Genomic DNA, 16,141 nt, shown 5'->3' with positions numbered 1-16,141 from the left:
GGGTGAATGGATTGAAATGGGGTGGGGTGAATTGGGGTGGGATTGGATTGAGGTGAGGTGGACTGGATTGGGGTGGGCTGGATTGGAGTGGGGTGGATTGGATTGACGTAGGGTGATTTGGATTGGACGGGGGTGGATTGGAGTGGGGGAGGACTGGAGTGGGTGGATCAGATTGGGTGGGGTGGGGTGGATTGGAGTTAGGTGGATTGAATTGAGTGGGGTGGATTGGATTGAGTGTGATGGATAGGATTAGGATGGATTTGATAGAGGTGGGGTGGACTGGATTGGATAAGAGTGGGGTGGATTGGAGTCAGGTAGATTGTGGTGGTTTGGACTGGAGAGGGGTGAATTGGTTTGGAGTGGATTGGTATGGGGTGGACTTATTAGTGAGGCTTGGACAAGATTTAAGTGGGGTACATTAAGGTAGTTTGGGATGAGGTGAATTGCCTGGAGTAGGATGGATTAATGTGAAATGGATTGGAGTGGGGTGGATTAAAGTGGATTGTATTGCAGTAGAATGGACTAGGGTGCTGTGAGTGGATTGGAGTGGGGTGGATTGCAGGGATGTGGATTGGTTAGCAGTTGACTTGATTGGAGTAGGGTGGATTGGATTGATGAGGGGCAGATTGGACTGAAGTGGGGTGGTTTGGACTGGAATGGATTGAGTAAGGGGATTGGATTAGTTGTGGTGAGTTGCATTGGATTGGAGCAGGGTAGAGTGGGCTGGGCTGAATTGCGATGGATTGGATTGGTGTGTGGTGGACTGGATTGGAGTGGATTGGAGTGGGGTGAATTGGGGTGGAGAGGGCTGAATTGGATTGGAGTGAGGTGGACTGGATATGAGTTAGGCAGACTGTTTTAGATTGGAGTGGGTTGTTTGGTATTTGCGTTGGGCAGGGTGGAGTGGGGCAGGTTGGAGTGAGGCAGGTTGGAGTGGTGCAGGTTGTTTTGAGTTAAATTGGGGCAGATTAAAACAGATTGGAGTGGGGCAGCTTCTTTCGGATTAAAATGGGGCAGAGTGGAGTGGGACAGATTATTCTGGATTGGAGTGGGGGCAGATTGGAGTGAGGCAGGTTGTATTAGGGTGGACTGGAGAGGGGTGGATTGGATTTGAGTGGGGTGGATTGGGTTGAAGTGGGGTTGATTGGCTGGGAGTGGGGTGGATTAGATGGGAGTGGGGTGGATTAGATGGGTAGGTCGGCAAAAACGGCTCAGAGGAAGCAGACTGAAACCAGTGGGGGACCCGTATTGTGACCGCAACCTGCCCCGAGTGCAGAGCTTGAAGAATATCACACATCAGATGAAGGTACAGAGGGGAGAGACGGGGAGAGGCAGAAACGGCCCTCGGCAGGTGCATTCTCGGGGGCCACAGGAGGAGCAGAACCCTCCCAGTTAGGACGCGTGGTGAGGGAGAGATACAAACCCCCACCCCCTCCAAGATAACCAAATAATCAAAATAACCCCAAAAAACTGTATAAACAAAAAAGGGCATGAAGGAGAAGGGATGATGGTGTGAGGCACAGGAAATGCAGCTTAAGCGAGGAGGAGAGGTGGAGGCAGTCTTTGGCAGGAGTGCCCGTGGGGGCCATAAGGGATAAACAGGATTCACCCCCTGCCTTCAAAACAATAAAATAAAAAGCTGCAAACACGGTGAAGAATACCTCCCCTAGCAGGGGGGATGCTAGGTCTCCCTGCTAGGCTGTTGGAGCACGGTAGGGAGTCACGGAATTGACCGGTGTAGCCACAGGTGCGGCTTGTAGTTCACAGGTGTCTCTGACTACTCAGAAGAGGTTCTTGAGTACTGGGAGCCATCTCCTGCCAGCAATGCGGCGTTCTCCCCGAGACCTTCAGAGTAAGGGCCACTCGTCACTAAAGACTCTTAGGTCAGCGCGGAGTATAAAGAAAAAGCACCCTGTACCCTCAGATGAGATGGCAAACACTGAGTTAAGCATGAATACAAGCAGGCCTCAACAGACGGTGGTCAATAGCTCTAGATCTTGCCTGGTCCGGTCGCAAGTTCAATCGACCCAGCTCAGTCAAACCCCTTTGATAATGCTGCGGTGTAAAGTGGGTCCATCGGACAGCAGACGAAGAGCAAGGGATGTAAGACAAATCCTGATAACTTCGATTTATGTAATCAGCAGGAACAAGTCGAGTATTGGACAGTGGCGATCTCGAGGAGGGTGGTGGCGGCATTAAGCAGCTATACCTGATATAACCCCTATTCGGCGGTGGGGCTGGCAAGGGAACGAAGGAGATCTTTACGGGACCCCAGCCCTCCAGCCATACTTCAGTCCCCGCAAAAGACAACCTCTCTCCTTCCATTCAGCACAGCTCAGATATACGTACAGTTAGGGAGGCAAGAATCACTAGTCCCTGCATGAGCTCCGAGAGCCATATGGAAACCATGACCAGTCAGCAGGGGAAGGAGAGACAACATGCAGATTCACAGCCGCAGGAGGAGTGTGTTGAAGGAAGAGGCCGCACTCATTCAAACCCCCTGCTCCTTCAAATATCAAATCAGATTAAGTTCATACAAATTTCACAAACAGAAGCGAATCACAAAACAGAGGCACAGATAAACTTGATAAATGCTAACATCCCGCTACTTAACTCCTGTATCATGGAGTTAGAACAGCGAGCCTCAGATTTAGGAAATGGTTGAGTGCACCTGGCGCCTTCAATCTCCAAATGTCAAGCAGATCTCCTGGAATTGCAGATCCGGATGGGCGACGCAGAGAACCGTTCACGTAGATTGAATTTAAGATTCATAGAATTGATTACAGACCTTATTAAGCAACATGTACTCCTGGAACTGGTGGACAGCCACCAGAATCTTTCCATTATGCAAGCTCATTGCGTACTGGCAGTGCAACTACCTAATGCTAAATACCCTCCAACAATACTGGTGAACTTTGGTGATTTTCGTATCAAAGAACGCATTTTACATCAGGTGATTAAGAGCAGAGTACACCAGATCCCTGGTGATTACACCTTTACATTTTTTTCAGACATGTCAGCTGCCACTGCACGAAGGAAGAGGGAACTGAAGGGAATGATTCTGCCATTTCAAAAAGCAGGTGCTCCGGCTGGGCTCGTCCAGCAATCAAAGCTAAAAGTCTTTTTTAAGGGCTGGTCAAATATAGTCCACACAGTGGATGAGGCTAAATCTTTGTTGCACTCTAGACGTTAAGTTGGGGGAATGGGTTGAGGAGGACAGCATTTAGTGGGATGAGTTCCACTGAAACTTTTGGCATATTACACAGAGCACAGCGCACTTAGGGCCACATGTAGGAACGATTTTGCACATCGCAAACAGCTAATTTGGCTGTTTGCAACATGCAAAATGCAGTTCCCAATGCACAAACCCAGTTTTGCGATTCGGTAATCTTTTTACCGAATCACAAAACAGGATTGTGACTCGCAATTAGGAAGGGGTGTTCCATTCCTAATTGCGGCTCGCAGTCCCATGTATGATTGTTTTGTGACCGTGAATGCGGTTGTAAAATAATCGCAGTTAACACCGGTGTCACACTGGTGCTAAAACATTTGCAAACAGGAAGGGGTCCCCATGGGACCCCTTCCCGTTTGTTAATGCCAGTGAAAAAAAAATTTCAGAGTAGGCAGTGGTCCTACCTGCTCTAAAAAAACGAAACAAAAACGTTTCAGTTTTTGTTTTTGTAATGCATCTTGTTTTCCTTTAAGGAAAATGGGCTGAACTACAAAAAAAAACACAAAAAAAAACTGCTTTATTTAAAAGCAGTCACAGACATGGTGGTCTGCTGTCTCCAGCAGGCCACCATCCCTGTGAGGGCTGCCATTCCCAAGGGGGTCACAAATTGTGACCTATCTCATGAATAATCATGAGGTGGGCCTTTGTGATTACCTTGTGAGTCGCAAATTGTTTAAAGGACTGCATCCTACATACAGTTTTGTGACTCGCAAATTGCGAGTCGCAAAAAAAAACATTGATACATGTAGCCCTTAGTGACTATGGGGCACATTACAACTCCGGTGGTAAAAAAACGCCTACTGCCGCGGTGACAGCCACTAAAAGACCGTCGCCACAGCTACCAGCCATCCACCCTATTATGACTACAGACAGATTTCCGCCAGAAAGTTTGTGGGAAATCCGGCTGTGGTCATGCTGGTGGATGTCGGTAAGGTGGCACTGCTGCCAGCATAGCGCCACGCCAGTAGATCGCCGCAGACCATATCATGATCCATGATACGGCCTCGCGGTGTTCTGCTGGCAGATGCTGCTTCTGGAAGCAGAGCCCTGTCCTGTCTCCTGGCGGAGGACCACCTGACATCAGGTAAGTGGGGTACTCCGACAGGGTAGGGGTGTTCTGGGTATGTGTGTATGTCTGTGCGTGCATGTCTGCAGGTGTGTGATGTGTGTTCTATGTGTGTGCATGTTTGGATGTGTGAGTGCATGTATGTTGTGTTGTGTGAATGTGTGTGTGTTTGTATGTATGTCAGTGTGGGTGGATGTGTGTGTGAATGGATGTATGTATGAATGAGTGGATGAATGTGGGTATGAGTGTGTGTATGCATGTGTTTGTGTGTGCGTGTATGTAGTGGGGGGGTCTAGGGAGGGGGTGGGGAAAAACCAGGGGAGGTGGGGTGGGGAAAACCACTATCAGTGACAGAGAAGGGATTCCCTGTCATGGATAGTGCCTACCGCCATGGTTTTCGTGGAGGTAAGGTTGCCATGAAAACCATGGCAGTAGGCGGGGTCATTATCCCGCAGGCGGGCAAGTGATGGCTGCCGGGCTGGAGACTGAAGTCTCCAGTCCGGCAGTTGTTACCGCTGTGGTACATTGTCTTAATATGGAGAAAAGTACCACCAGCCTGTTGGCAGTACTTTCCTCCATATGAACTCCGACCACCGGCGTCATAATGACCCCTATATGTTGTTAATACCCTCTGCTGCTTCAGGTGACCAGGTGCCATGTCAGGGCACCCAAGTGGGAGAAAGAGGGGTTGGATGGGAGGTGGTCCCAGATTGCCCATATGGGGGGGGCCCCAGGTGTTGATCACGTAAGGGGGGGGAGCGGGCAGAAGGGGGTGGGGTGAGGAGGAAAACGGGACGGAGACTCTAACTCAGAGCAAGAATATCCAATTTGGGAGGCATGGATGTAGTATGAGAGTTGGGAAAGATGGAACACATGATATCACAGGGCACAGGGCTTGGTTGTCACAACAGATGGCTATTAAACAATTTTTTGCTGCTGGGGTCTTATAGGCACTTGCTCCATAGTTGTGAGGATTTATACATAGATCAGATTCTAGATATCAAGGAGATAGTGGAAGAATTGACAGGTCCGGGGGGGGGGGGAATGAGCGCATGGGGGAATGGCAAAGTTTACCTGGAGATCGGAAAAGCTCTAATCTCTGGGTTAAAGCTGCTAAGAAATGGGAGAAGGGCAAAAATCTGATTATTTTCAAAGACAGCTGTGAGACAGTGAATCTATTCAATTTTGAGGCACTAAAAGGAGCTAACTGGCATTGAATGCTATATTTTACTAAATGGTTACTCTACCGTACCCCGCAAGCTCGGTTGTGAATTAATCCCGGCCATCCAGTTCACTGTTTACGTTATCAAACGGATGGTACAGTTACCTGGACGCATGTGATTGGCACTTGCCAATTTGTCCAACAATTCTGGGGGAAGATCATCAGGTTTCTGAATACGATTTTGCAGATCAAAATAGTCCCTAGCATCTGGCTTCTGATCCTGGACTATGACCCAGAGGTACAACTTTCCCCTAGATGGGTAAAACTAGTTTTTATTGTCACACCGGTTGCTCGATTTCTTTTATTGAAAAATTGGTACTCGACGCAGATTCCAGCTGCGGAAGAATGACGAAACAAAATGGCTCTGGTGAGAATGCAGGAGTGGAAGTACGCCATAAGAACTGGCGGGCTTAAGAAGTTTGGTCAAACCCGGGGTAGCTTCTTTAAGACACAAGGGGGGTTATTACAACTTTGGAGGAGGTGTTAATCCATCCCAAATATGACGGATATACCACCAGCTGTATTACGAGTTCGATAGGATGTAATGGACTCGTAATACGGCTGGTGGTATATCCGTCACTTTTGGGACGGATTAACACCTCCTCCAAAGTTGTAATAACCCCCATAATACTAGAGATGTGTAGGTAAATTGAGAGGAGCCACTAAAGTCTAAGATGTGGGCACAGAGCTGGTGGGGATGTAGGCGAATGTGATGTAACTGCTTCATGCGACAGTAATACGAGTACGTTACTGTGAAAACTCGGTTTTGAGTGGAATATGTTGTATTGGGCTGGATGTATCAATAACAAAAAAATGTAAAAGTGGGTAAGATTCAAGTGAGGTGGACTGGAGTGGGACAGATTGTTTTGAACTGCAGTGGGGCAGACTGGAGTGGGGCACACTTTTGGATTTGAGTGCAGCATATTGCAGTGGGGTAGATTGCCTTGGATTGGGGCAGAGTGGAGCTGATTGTTTTGGATGGGAGTGGGGTAGTTTGGAGTGGGTTAGATGGGAGTGGGGCATATTGCAATGGATTTGAGAGGGGAGGTTGTTTTAGAGTGGTGCAGATTGTTTTGGATTAGAGTGGGGTGGTTGAGTGGGCAGATTAGATTGGGGTGGGGTGGATTGGAGTGGATTGAATTGAAGTGGGGTGGATTGGGTTGGAGTAGGATGGGATGGATTTGATTGGAGTGGGGTGGATTGGGTTGGAGTAGGATGGGTTGGATGTTGTGGGGTGGATTGGAGTGGAGTGGGATGAATTGGGACGGAGTGGGATGGATTAAATTGGGGTGAGTTGGATTGGATTGGAGTCGGGCATATTGTTTTAGGATTTGACTTTGGCAAATTGGAGGGGAGGGTGGAGTGAGAGATTGTTTTGGATTGAAGTGGGGCAGACTGGAGTGGGCAGAATGAGGTGGGGCAGATTGTAATGGATTGGAGTGCGGAAGACTGGAGTGAGGTGGACTGGAGTGACGAAGATTGCTTTGGATTGGAGTGGGGTGGATTGTTTTATATTGCAGTGTGGGCAGATTGGGTTGGGGGAGATTGCTTTGGATTGGAGTGCAGCAGATTGATGTGGGGCACATTGTTTTTGATTAAGGTAAATTAGAGTAGGACAGATTGGGGTCACCTGGGGCAAATTGTTTTGATTTGGAGTGGGGCATATTGTTTTGGATTAGAGTGGGGCAAACTGGAGCGGGGCAGATTGGAGCGGCATGGGTTGGTGTGGTTTGAATTGGGGTGAGTGGTTTGGAATGGAGGGGGGTGGCTTGGGGTGTGATAAAGTGGGGTGGATTGGTGTGGACTTTAGTGGGTCTGATGGGAGTGGGTGGATTGGGGTGTACTGCACGATTATGTGTTAAAGCATAATTTCAGAATGTACACATAATAAAGAAACAATGTTGCTTTGCAATATTTCAAACATAATAATCATCATCTTTTGAAAATAGCGCCCACCAGCAAAAACAAAAGAAAACATGAGTGGAAAGTGAGAAAAGATTACTTAGCAAAATAAAAGAAAGTTAGCTTTAAAAAAAAAAAACTTTGCAATTTTGTTTGTCTTGCTGGGAAAGTTTTTTTGCCAGTTACAAGCCTTCTGTTTACAGGGCACTACAATATAAAAAGAACAAAATAGTACAATCACACCAGGAGCTGCGAACGGGCACTAATTAAGATGAATTAATCTGTGCTTGGTTCCTGCTCCACACAGAGGAACGAAAATGATGCTTGTCCAGCAATGACGAACTACGAGGCTGTAAAGAAGCATGCAACGCAAGCCAACAAATGGTAAGCAACAGGCAGGCTCCAACCCCTTTACTGAACACAAAAGAGTCTCGCTGGTGCATGCACTTGTAGGCTTGACCATAAAAACAAGTTCCTGTTCGGCAAAACAAACCTCAGAGTTCAGAATAAATCTTGTCCAAAATCTTGTTCTTCATGTGCTTGATTAAACAGTGAACTTTTGAAAAGAAAACATTGGCTCACGTTTCGATAGAATTATCTTAATTTATAAACAACCTTATTCAGGATCTCAGAATCATCTCCAAAATCACAAAAACAACATATGTTACATCTCATACATGTGTGGCATCTAAAACACTAATGTCTCTGGTATGCCATTACAGTACTTGATCTTATTCTTCTCTTAAGGTTAATTTTCAGAACTCACTCATCAATATAGTACAAATATATTCCTATGTGTATACATCCCAAAGTTCACTACACCTCTAAAGACCATAGTAAAACCTGTTGGTCATTCTGTGTAAGTCCTCTCTTCGATCACTAAACAGCTTCTTATAACATCTTGAATCTTGTGTATGATCTGCACAGGCAGGATACAGGCAAAGATAGCAAACAACAGCACTGCCTGCAAAAAAGAAATGACGTAAATGTACAGTCATTGCCCAAACCAAAATAAATACATTTCACTGATACATCCGTATGAGGGACCTCATGGACAAGGGAAGTATGAAATGAGACATTCTCCATAATACCATGCGCCAGATTCACATACTGTCATATTATTATGTATTTACAGTACCTACCTAGCAGCCAAATGTCACCAGGTGGAGAAGTGTGGCTCAATGGTTAGAGCGGCAGACCCTGAAGCAGAGATCTGGCTCAAGACCAGGGTTCAAGTCCCGCTTCGGCAGGTCTTGGGCTCAATTCCCCTTGACCAGATAATTCTCACCTCGGTGCCTAATCTAAGTCATGGGTCCCACTCTGCAACTCTGGGCAATAGCTTGCTTAATCTCCACAACGGCCCCAACAGCGCTTGGATGCCTGGCTTCACCCTGGGGGTGCTCAGGAGTGGGCACCTCACAGGGAAAAAGCCAGGAAGGGTTCCATAGCGGTATGAGTACAGCGCCTTGAGACCCTAACGGGTGAGTAGTGCGCTATACAAGTGCTAATTTACATTTTTTAATTTACATTTACCATTATTCCTGGCAAACAAATGATGTGCAATTGATGACAGGCTGAACACCAAACTGTCATGTGTTAAATCAAAGTAAGGCAGCCCCAGGTATTGCAGACATCTGGAGCACTGACTGAGTGCCAGTGGTATTGACTGTAATAATGGGTAACCCATTGCCAGGGTGGCTGAGGTGCCACATGTGCAATCAATTGCATCTAGCATGTGGGGAAAATGTGCCATTGCATAATACTTCCCAGCCAAACGCTGCCAGCCCTCCATTAATGGTGGGTAGAGTTCACCGAGATTCACGCCTCTAAATACCAAGGAGTTACATGAAAACTCTGCCAGATTCTGCAAAGTTTCATGAATGTGCAAAAGAGCCACGTTGCGCTGATTTATAGTGCCACGATTTCATTCTGTGCTGAAAAATTAGGGCAAACAGCACCACTTGTGCCACAGAGGGTGCTGCTTTTCGAGTTGATTTTGCTGCCGCTCTAGTGGATTTTCTACTCGAGTGGCAGCTTTCTGACCATGAACAGTCACAACTGCCCATGCTGCAATACTCTCACCGGGTGCACTCCTAGCAACCGATAATAGTGCTACGATACACTAAATCTGACTTGCGCTCGCCAACTTACTGTTGGTGAGCCGCCTATGAGAAAAAAACTACATGCAATGGTTGGCGGAATTTGGTCTGAACTCTGCATTACAAGCATAACGCAGGGTGGCCAAACTTCTGCCAATTGTGCCCGCAGTGCGAAATTTATCACCCACCTCTACCTGCAATCACAGTGGCACAGTGAAGTATTGCTCAGCTTTACTAGTGATGTATCTCAACACTTGTCATAAAATGGGACTGGCTGGCATGCGAGATGCTAGACATCACTCCCTGGTCCTCTGCTGTAACTTCCGTTGCTGCATTAGATAGCATGAAATAAAAATAAATATGACTTTAGTTCTACTCTTTCCCCTCTCTTTCTGGAGGAGATGCTCTCCATAATCTTCCTTGTTTGGTGGGCTGTGTTACACAACGAGAGTAAATGATGTTAACAACGCACTCATGTTTCTGGGGTCCATGTGTAAGCAGTTTGTCCAATCAGGGCGTTTTTCCATTTTGGGACCTGTCTTCCTCATTTTACTGTAGGCTCAACAACACTATACATGGCAGAATGCAAAACAAAACCTGGACTGGAAGCGCTAGTCACGTATGGAAATGGGAAATATGAATGCTGTGTCTTAGGGAAATGTTGACCTTGCTAACGAGTCCTTCTATGTCAATTTATACACATTACGACTCGTTTTAGGCCGATGAATCTTTGGACCCAGTGGTGAGACACCGTAGAACGAGATAACTAATCAAAATGTCAAGCAATATATCAATAACATCATCAACATATATCACCACAATATATCTCAATTTAGACATTAGTTAAAATTGTCGACGCAACCATGACCTTTCGGTCATGAATAACCACACCTTATTGAAGTTTTGTGAATTTTATTCCCTATTGATTACAATCTAATAGCAGATGTATTAATCTCAAAACCAAGAAACAAAAGAACATAGTCAAAATACGACAACTATGATAAGATTTCAATAATGCAAAGATCACAAACATAAGATAGCAATATAAAGGCAAATCAAACAAATTGCATAGAACCTCATATATGTCTTAGTTCAGCATAGTACCACGTCAGTCATGTCAGTTGCGTTAGTCAAAGTGAATGCCTCCTCTAACCACTAATTAGCATCAGCATGTTGGGCTTCATGCAAAACAATTTAGAACATCAATTTGGAAAACATCTAACTAAGGTCTCTACTCAAAATTACAGCAGTTGGTACCTAGGAAGAAAAGGCAAATAGATGAATTTCAATAGCAGCAGCATAATTACCCTCCTCGAGAGAAGTCAGCATACAGGATCAGTCTTCATCTTCAGGACATCAGTTAGATCGCCGTCAGTATATCTAGTCTAAGGCAGGGGACACTTCCCTCATAAGGAGGAAAGTGAGGTGGGGCAACTAAGGGTGAGGATGGTTTATTAAGTCTCAAGTCACCGAACAGAGTGACAGAGTTTCTAGATGCAATCCATATTATCCCTACCTAGGTCTCCCGAGTCTCCTGTGTCATGAGTTTTTATCCTCTTTTGGCAATACCTTCCCCCAAAATTCTATTGGATAGCCACTTTACCCCACTATCTGTAACCTATCAAATTATACATTAAGTAATGCACTTAGCTTCTAACTTTTTGATTGGTCTTCATAAGTGACGTTTTTCGTAGGTGGCATATCCGGGGTTACTTCATTCTCTGGCACGTTCTTCGGGTCAAAAGTTCTCTTTTCCGTGGTAGAATGTCCTTGAAAGTTTCTATTTTTTGTTGCAAAGCGTATCATTTTTATATTAAATCAGCTAGCATGCGGATGAGAAAATCTAGCACTGTTGCAGAAAGACAAAGAAGAGAACAAATGCTGGGTCATGGCCTTTTTCAAGTCAGCACACTGGAGAAACTGAAAAATATGCTTTAATACGAGAGCTACACAGCTAATTCTTCGGCTCACGCTAACTTAAGGCTTATGGATTCTAATAAATGCAATCTTCGTACGTGTTAACATTTTCAATTAATCAAAACACAAGCAATCATTTCTTCCTATCGATATTAGTATTTGCGTTCATTAACTCTCACGTTTAAAATACATTTCAATGAATATTATTAATGCAGCATTGTTAAATATAAGCATTTCACATCTAAAATAGGTAATATTTAAACTACGCTCTCTCAGTCCCTCCTCTGATGACGCTCGTCATCACACAAATTTATTTTTCAATTATTCACCTTGCGCATAAAACGCATTTCAACATCTTGCCCTTTATGTGAGCTTTCCCATATTTCATTGAATATTTTCTCTCTTTCACTTTCTTCATTTCGTCGGGCTCTTTTAGTCCAATTTCTTTTTACCTTGTCATTGATTTTTCAAGCTCCCCATAATCTTAATAGACAAATCAAAACAATTAATAGACCCATCATAATTTTAGCAAGTACCCCATTCCAAATGTTGGTAAACCAGCTTCCCACTCGGGCAATTCCTTTCCCAAACTTCTCCCAAACACCAGGTTCTTTCAGATCCTTCAAGTCTGTATTATCTCTAGTAAGGTTAGTAAGCATGCTTCTAATTTTCTTACTGTTATCTGGTATAAATGAGCAACAATGACGCTCATTAAGCATTTTGCAGACACCTCCACTCTTTGCTAAAAGAATGTCTAAAGCAAGCCGATTTTGAAGAGTCATAGCTCTTTCTGCAGCAAGTTCAGTATCCATCAGGAGTACGGCTCCTGTAAAATTTGTCAACATGTTATCCACTATAGTAGACAACTTTTGGATTTTCATAGAATTCAAGATAACCCCTACTGATGGGATTATAGCTCCAAATATATCACCAATGACAGCTGCCACTGATTCTCGTTTTTGTCTAGAATGTTGTAATTCAGACGTTTTAGGTATTTGTTTTAAGTTATCAATCTGATATATCTTTGGGAAAACTATTCCCAAATAACATGTCCCATACCATCCCTTTGGGAGACGGTAATATGCATTTAGTCCACAGATATAATAGATTCCAGGGATCGCTGGATCTTGTCCATTTAACATAAAGGTCCATTTACTCTGAAACAAAAACACATGTCTGCATTCACTCGTACCCACAAACAGATTATCTTGATCAGATTTTGGCCTATATATACAAAGCCTTCCGACGTGTAATGTGTCTATAGCTAATTTGCCTTGAGTTTTGATTGCAGTGTAAGCATAATCATTTGCATAAGTATGTTTTTCTAATCCTTTTTCTAACCTTTCTTTTAACACTTTGCGTCTATCATCTGTGTGATCTAAAAAACTTTTTTCTACTGGTGACAGCAAGCAAGTCAAATTGTTGCGATGTGCATATGCAGTTCCAAAGGTAAGTGTTGGCTCAAAGAATCCTCTAACTATTTTTATATCATGCTCTTTTGCTAATCTATTTAGGAATTCAATCACAGGCACAAAGGAAAACACAACATCCAAGTTTGAATAAAAGTATTGCACATGCTCTTGATTATAGAATCTTGTAAGCTGCAACTAATTCCATAAGTAAGAGGGAGGCTATGATAAGTAACTCCCTCCTGTACAGATGAAGGAATTTTAGTACATACATAACAATCTTTCGCATCCATGGTTTCCACATACTCATTTAATAAGCGATAGAAGACATTTGTAGATAGCTCTCCCTTTGCGTTAGTCCCTTCATGCATATGTCTTGCATCTTGCTCAAATCTCTCCCACGGTGTTAGTTTAGTAGTGGCAGTTTCAGGTTTTGAAGTTGCGTAAATAGTTTCTTTCTCTCTCCATGGCATTCCCACAATCATTACTGCACACACAACACCTATTACTGTATAAGACCTAACCAACCACACACCTTACTTCCCTTGCTACTATTTCTATTGTAAGTCATGTTTGTATAGAATCAGAATAGCAGATCAACAATCAACTTGAGGAAAAACTCCTTGCTTATAGTACAGCGTCTCCACTCACTCCAGGACCTCTTTTTGTCGATTCCGGTTAGCAGCTTGTCGTAATCAGATTTTAAAAGTCAAGATCGGTTTTTAGTGTCACTTCCGGCAGTTTCTAAAGTCTCTTTCTTTTCAGCTTTCACAAATTCAATTTTAACCAAGTTTCTCTTTGAATACCTTCAGGTACCGTAGTATTGGCCTGGTACTTCTCAATCAAAACAAAATGCTAAGAATTCTTGTTGCCATTCAGAGGTTGTAGCATATGCCCATTCAGGACCTGTATATCTTCTGTTCGCTATTCTTTTTCTTTTTAACCTTCGTTCACCTTGTTGTTCTCCTTCACTCAGATCATCTGCTTGTGAAGTATCACTTTCTTCTATTATTGATGTAACTGGTCTGACCAATTATCGCCTCTATGTGTCTTGGTTCGATGTTTTCCTTCAGGACGTTGAACAGCACGCTCCTCTTGTGATATGGTGTTTCCTCTTGACAGACCTACAACTGGTTCGGGAGATTCTGACACGTTTTGATTTGTATCTACAGTTTCTCTTTCGTCTTCTGGTTCTATATTAGGTTCGGACTCTAATCCGTACTCGTCTACTTCTGGGAGGACTTCTCCTTGACTCAGTTCTCCTGCTGCCTCGACTGAGATAGGTACTCTGTCACCTCTCTCGAACTCATTGACAGTGTGAGGGACGAGGCTGTCCTCAGTGGGCTCTCCGATAGTCTCAGTTACTTCTTGACTGTTTTCTGACCCTGAGACCTCTCTTTCTGAAGTCGCTGTGCCGGAAACTTCAAGTTCCTCTTCAACCGGACACGTTACCTTTTTCGTATGACTGGCATGTATCCAGTTGGGAACTCCGGCACACTTCACAGCAGTGGTAGTCGTCAATATTACTTGATACGGCCCCTTTCACCGTGGCTCAAGACACGATTTTCTCACGTGTTTCTTGACAACCACCCAATCTCCAGCTTGTAGAGAGTGACCTGGATCGCCAATCGGTGGCAACGTGTTAGCTTCCACCTGGTGAGAAAAAGAGCGAATTACGTCAGCCAAACCTTTGCAGTAATCCAACACCATATTATCTGTAATATTCACTAGTGCATTTGTAGGTACTGCTGGTAATCTCATAGCTCTGCCCATGAGAATTTTGTGGGGAGATAATCCTGTCTTCTTGTCTGGGGTATTTCTCATAGTCATCAACACTAGAGGTAAGGCGTCTGGCCACTTCATGTTTGTAGCTGCACACATCTTTGCCATTCTCGATTTCAAAGTACCATTCATCTGTTCAACTAGTCCTGATGCTTCAGGGCGATAGCTGCAATGCAGCTTTTGTTCAATGTTGAGTGTGGCACACAGAAGTTTAATCACCTCATTGTCGAAGTGTCTTCCCCTATCTGATTCTATAGAAACCGGAAACCCGAATCTTGGTATCAGTTCCCTGAGTAGTAGTTTTGCAACTGTAAGACTGTCATTCCTACGTGTGGGATATGCCTCAATCCAATGACTGAACACGCACACAATCACCAACACGTACTTCAATCCTCCACAAACAGGCATTTCGATAAAATCCATTTGCATTTTGTTGAATGGACCTCCAGCTCTCCCAATGTGGCTCAAAGTTACCACAGTTCCTTTTCCAGCATTCATCTGTTGACAGATGACGCATCTGTGGCAAGTGATTTCTGCGGCATGTCTGAACTTTGGATTAAACCAATCAATCTTAAAAGACCTGATCATGGCATCCCTTCCCAGATGTGCCTGTCCATGGTAGAGTCGGGCAAACTGTGATAAAAGACTATTTGGCAGAACAAATTTTCCCTCTTCTGAACCCATAAATCATCTGCTCTTTGTACACATTGCATTTTCTGCCAAGAACGTTTTTCTTCCTTGCTAGCATGACTTTGTAATGTTTTCAGTTTGTCTAAGGTATCAACCACCCGTAATGCTAGACTTAAACTTGTGTCGTTTTCGGGTTTGTGGCAACAATTCCCACTGCTCCTTAAACGATATACAGTTCAATGCACAAAATCTTGCAACTTGATCTGCATAGCCATTTCCCATAGACACAAAATCTTGTGATCTGATGTGAGCATTGCACTTCACCACGGCAACTTCGAGAGGTAACTGAATCTCATGTCACAAATCTCTTATTTGTTCACCATTTTTCACAGGAGAACCAGAGGAGGTCATAAAACCCCTCTGTGACCACAGTTGGCCAAAATCATGCACAATTCCAAATCCATATCTGCTGTCAGTATAGATAGTGACTTTTAAATTTACAGCTGCGTGGCATGCCTTAGTAAGAGCTATTAATTCTGCCACTTGTGCAGAAAACACTTTCTCGAGCCAGGAGGCTTCGACAATGCCAGTTATGGTACATACCGCGTAACCGGCTCTCAATGTTCCTGCTGAATCTCTTAGACAGGACCCATCAACAAACATAATGCAGTCATTTTCTTTTAACTGGGTGTCCTGTATGTCTGGGCGAGGTTTGGTACAGAGTTCAGTCACCTCAAGACAATCATGCTAAAATTCTTCCCCATTTTTGATTTCAGTATTTTCATTGGGAAGTAAGCTTGCCGGGTTCAGCACTGTGCATCTCTTTAATGTGACATTTGGTGACCCCAGTATAATCGTCTCATATCTAGTGAGACGTGCATT

This window comes from Pleurodeles waltl, chromosome 11 (assembly GCF_031143425.1).
Source record: "Pleurodeles waltl isolate 20211129_DDA chromosome 11, aPleWal1.hap1.20221129, whole genome shotgun sequence".
NCBI classification, from domain to species: domain Eukaryota; kingdom Metazoa; phylum Chordata; class Amphibia; order Caudata; family Salamandridae; genus Pleurodeles; species Pleurodeles waltl.
This window is presented reverse-complemented; position numbering follows the sequence as displayed.